Source organism: Diachasmimorpha longicaudata, unplaced genomic scaffold (genome assembly GCF_034640455.1).
Source record: "Diachasmimorpha longicaudata isolate KC_UGA_2023 unplaced genomic scaffold, iyDiaLong2 ctg00000275.1, whole genome shotgun sequence".
In the NCBI taxonomy this organism is placed as follows: Eukaryota; Metazoa; Arthropoda; class Insecta; order Hymenoptera; family Braconidae; genus Diachasmimorpha; species Diachasmimorpha longicaudata.
In genome coordinates this window covers 6,713-12,500 of record NW_026974053.1, presented here as the reverse complement: position 1 = coordinate 12,500, position 5,788 = coordinate 6,713, and positions in this window count along the sequence as shown.

Below are 5,788 nucleotides of genomic sequence, written 5' to 3'. Positions count from 1 at the left end.
ATACCAACAAAAATAGCATCAACGTTTCAAGTCATCATTAAAAATTAATAATATCGGTTACTTGATAAATTATAAATTAGTTACATAGAATTTATTTTTATTTTAGGCATTCAATTATATATGAATATATATTTTTTTCAATGAAAAATTCTGTGATGCTATTTTTGCATACCAACAAAAATAGCATCAACGTTCCAAGACATCATTGAAAATTAATAATATCGGTTACTTGATAAATTATAAATTAGTTACATAGAATTTATTTTTATTTTAGGCATTCAATTATATATGAATATATATTTTTTTCAATGAAAAATTCTGTGATGCTATTTTTGCATACCAACAAAAATAGGATCAACGTTCCAAGACATCATTGAAAATTAATAATATCGGTTACTTGATAAAATATAAATTAGTTGTATAGAATTTAGTTTCATTTTATGCATTCAATTATATCTGAATATATATTTTTTTCAATTAAAAATTCTGTGATGCTATTTTTGCATACCAACAAAAATAGCATCAACGTTTCAAGTCATCATTAAAAATTAATAATATCGGTTACTTGATAAATTATAAATTAGTTACATAGAATTTATTTTTATTTTAGGCATTCAATTATATATGAATATATATTTTTTTCAATGAAAAATTCTGTGATGCTATTTTTGCATACCAACAAAAATAGCATCAACGTTCCAAGACATCATTGAAAATTAATAATATCGGTTACTTGATAAATTATAAATTAGTTACATAGAATTTATTTTTATTTTAGGCATTCAATTATATATGAATATATATTTTTTTCAATGAAAAATTCTGTGATGCTATTTTTGCATACCAACAAAAATAGGATCAACGTTCCAAGACATCATTGAAAATTAATAATATCGGTTACTTGATAAAATATAAATTAGTTGTATAGAATTTAGTTTCATTTTATGCATTCAATTATATCTGAATATATATTTTTTTCAATTAAAAATTCTGTGATGCTATTTTTGCATACCAACAAAAATAGCATCAACTTTTCAAGTCATCACTAAAAATTAATAATATCGGTTACCTGATAAATTATAAATTAGTTATATAGAATTTAGTTTAATTTTATGCATTCAATTATATATGAATATAATTTTTTTCAATTAAAAATTCTGTGATGCTATTTTTGCATACCAACAAAAATAGCATCAACGTTCCAAGACATCATTGAAAATTAATAATATCGGTTACTTGATAAACTATAAAATAGTTGTATAGAATTTAGTTTAATTTTATGGATTCAATTATATATGAATATATATTTTTTTTAATTAAAAATTCTGTGATTCTATTTTTGCATACCAACAAAAATAGGATCAACGTTCCAAGACATCATTGAAAATTAATAATATCGGTTACTTGATAAATTATAAATTAGTTACATAGAATTTATTTTTATTTTAGGCATTCAATTATATATGAATATATATTTTTTTCAATGAAAAATTCTGTGATGCTATTTTTGCATACCAACAAAAATAGCATCAACGTTCCAAGACATCATTGAAAATTAATAATATCGGTTACTTGATAAAATATAAATTAGTTGTATAGAATTTATTTTTATTTTAGGCATTCAATTATATATGAATATATATTTTTTTCAATGAAAAATTCTGTGATGCTATTTTTGCATACCAACAAAAATAGGATCAACGTTCCAAGACATCATTGAAAATTAATAATATCGGTTACTTGATAAAATATAAATTAGTTGTATAGAATTTAGTTTCATTTTATGCATTCAATTATATATGAATATATATTTTTTTTAATTAAAAATTCTGTGATGCTATTTTTGCATACCAACAAAAATAGGATCAACGTTCCAAGACATCATTGAAAATTAATAATATCGGTTACTTGATAAAATATAAATTAGTTGTATAGAATTTAGTTTCATTTTATGCATTCAATTATATCTGAATATATATTTTTTTCAATTAAAAATTCTGTGATGCTATTTTTGCATACCAACAAAAATAGCATCAACTTTTCAAGTCATCACTAAAAATTAATAATATCGGTTACCTGATAAATTATAAATTAGTTATATAGAATTTAGTTTAATTTTATGCATTCAATTATATATGAATATAATTTTTTTCAATTAAAAATTCTGTGATGCTATTTTTGCATACCAACAAAAATAGCATCAACGTTCCAAGACATCATTGAAAATTAATAATATTGGTTACTTGATAAACTATAAAATAGTTGTATAGAATTTAGTTTAATTTTATGGATTCAATTATATATGAATATATATTTTTTTTAATTAAAAATTCTGTGATTCTATTTTTGCATACCAACAAAAATAGGATCAACGTTCCAAGACATCATTGAAAATTAATAATATCGGTTACTTGATAAATTATAAATTAGTTACATAGAATTTATTTTTATTTTAGGCATTCAATTATATATGAATATATATTTTTTTCAATGAAAAATTCTGTGATGCTATTTTTGCATACCAACAAAAATAGCATCAACGTTCCAAGACATCATTGAAAATTAATAATATCGGTTACTTGATAAAATATAAATTAGTTGTATAGAATTTATTTTTATTTTAGGCATTCAATTATATATGAATATATATTTTTTTCAATGAAAAATTCTGTGATGCTATTTTTGCATACCAACAAAAATAGGATCAACGTTCCAAGACATCATTGAAAATTAATAATATCGGTTACTTGATAAAATATAAATTAGTTGTATAGAATTTAGTTTCATTTTATGCATTCAATTATATATGAATATATATTTTTTTTAATTAAAAATTCTGTGATGCTATTTTTGCATACCAACAAAAATAGGATCAACGTTCCAAGACACCACTGAAAATTAATAATATCGGTTACTTGATAAAATATAAATTAGTTGTATAGAATTTAGTTTAATTTTATGCATTCAATTATATTTGAATATATATTTTTTTCAATTAAAAATTCTGTGATGCTATTTTTGCATACCAACAAAAATAGAATCAAGCAAAAATATCACTTATTTTTCCAATTTTCGACTTGTAGAACGATCAAGTATACTATTCTTTGGATTCTAAGATTTTTTTCAAGTGATTATTTTCAAAGTTGGGAAAAATGAAAAATTATTCTAAGTCCCCATTCGTAGTTCTTTTTGATTCGTATTGCTTCGGCGCAAAGTAGGTAGGGACACTTATGGATTTCTCAATTTTTGGATAGGGACAGCCGGATAGCCGTCATTCAGCATAAAAGCTATTGTTATATGCATAGTTTGATGTGAGGAATGGGAATTGATTGAAATTTTCACCCGCCAATTGCCGGCTGGCCTGATTTTAAGGTTTGAGAATCTTGACAACGATTTTGCATACCGACAAAAATAGCATCAAGCAAAAATATCACTTATTTTTCCAATTTTCGACTTGTAGAACGATCAAGTATACTATTCTTTGGATTCTAAGATTTTTTTCAAGTGATTATTTTCAAAGTTGGGAAAAATGAAAAATTATTCTAAGTCCCCATTCGTAGTTCTTTTTGATTCGTATTGCTTCGGCGCAAAGTAGGTAGGGACACTTATGGATTTCTCAATTTTTGGATAGGGACAGCCGGATAGCCGTCATTCAGCATAAAAGCTATTGTTATATGCATAGTTTGATGTGAGGAATGGGAATTGATTGAAATTTTCACCCGCCAATTGCCGGCTGGCCTGATTTTAAGGTTTGAGAATCTTGACAACGATTTTGCATACCGACAAAAATAGCATCAAGCAAAAATATCACTTATTTTTCCAATTTTCGACTTGTAGAACGATCAAGTATACTATTCTTTGGATTCTATGATTTTTTTCAAGTGATTATTTTCAAAGTTGGGAAAAATGAAAAATTATTCTAAGTCCCCATTCGTAGTTCTTTTTGATTCGTATTGCTTCGGCGCAAAGTAGGTAGGGACACTTATGGATTTCTCAATTTTTGGATAGGGACAGCCGGATAGCCGTCATTCAGCATAAAAGCTATTGTTATATGCATAGTTTGATGTGAGGAATGGGAATTGATTGAAATTTTCACCCGCCAATTGCCGGCTGGCCTGATTTTAAGGTTTGAGAATCTTGACAACGATTTTGCATACCGACAAAAATAGCATCAAGCAAAAATATCACTTATTTTTCCAATTTTCGACTTGTAGAACGATCAAGTATACTATTCCTTGGATTCTAAGATTTTTTTCAAGTGATTATTTTCAAAGTTGGGAAAAATGAAAAATTATTCTAAGTCCCCATTCGTAGTTCTTTTTGATTCGTATTGCTTCGGCGCAAAGTAGGTAGGGACACTTATGGATTTCTCAATTTTTGGATAGGGACAGCCGGATAGCCGTCATTCAGCATAAAAGCTATTGTTATATGCATAGTTTGATGTGAGGAATGGGAATTGATTGAAATTTTCACCCGCCAATTGCCGGCTGGCCTGATTTTAAGGTTTGAGAATCTTGACAACGATTTTGCATACCGACAAAAATAGCATCAAGCAAAAATATCACTTATTTTTCCAATTTTCGACTTGTAGAACGATCAAGTATACTATTCTTTGGATTCTAAGATTTTTTTCAAGTGATTATTTTCAAAGTTGGGAAAAATGAAAAATTATTCTAAGTCCCCATTCGTAGTTCTTTTTGATTCGTATTGCTTCGGCGCAAAGTAGGTAGGGACACTTATGGATTTCTCAATTTTTGGATAGGGACAGCCGGATAGCCGTCATTCAGCATAAAAGCTATTGTTATATGCATAGTTTGATGTGAGGAATGGGAATTGATTGAAATTTTCACCCGCCAATTGCCGGCTGGCCTGATTTTAAGGTTTGAGAATCTTGACAACGATTTTGCATACCGACAAAAATAGCATCAAGCAAAAATATCACTTATTTTTCCAATTTTCGACTTGTAGAACGATCAAGTATACTATTCTTTGGATTCTATGATTTTTTTCAAGTGATTATTTTCAAAGTTGGGAAAAATGAAAAATTATTCTAAGTCCCCATTCGTAGTTCTTTTTGATTCGTATTGCTTCGGCGCAAAGTAGGTAGGGACACTTATGGATTTCTCAATTTTTGGATAGGGACAGCCGGATAGCCGTCATTCAGCATAAAAGCTATTGTTATATGCATAGTTTGATGTGAGGAATGGGAATTGATTGAAATTTTCACCCGCCAATTGCCGGCTGGCCTGATTTTAAGGTTTGAGAATCTTGACAACGATTTTGCATACCGACAAAAATAGCATCAAGCAAAAATATCACTTATTTTTCCAATTTTCGACTTGTAGAACGATCAAGTATACTATTCTTTGGATTCTAAGATTTTTTTCAAGTGATTATTTTCAAAGTTGGGAAAAATGAAAAATTATTCTAAGTCCCCATTCGTAGTTCTTTTTGATTCGTATTGCTTCGGCGCAAAGTAGGTAGGGACACTTATGGATTTCTCAATTTTTGGATAGGGACAGCCGGATAGCCGTCATTCAGCATAAAAGCTATTGTTATATGCATAGTTTGATGTGAGGAATGGGAATTGATTGAAATTTTCACCCGCCAATTGCCGGCTGGCCTGATTTTAAGGTTTGAGAATCTTGACAACGATTTTGCATACCGACAAAAATAGCATCAAGCAAAAATATCACTTATTTTTCCAATTTTCGACTTGTAGAACGATCAAGTATACTATTCTTTGGATTCTATGATTTTTTTCAAGTGATTATTTTCAAAGTTGGGA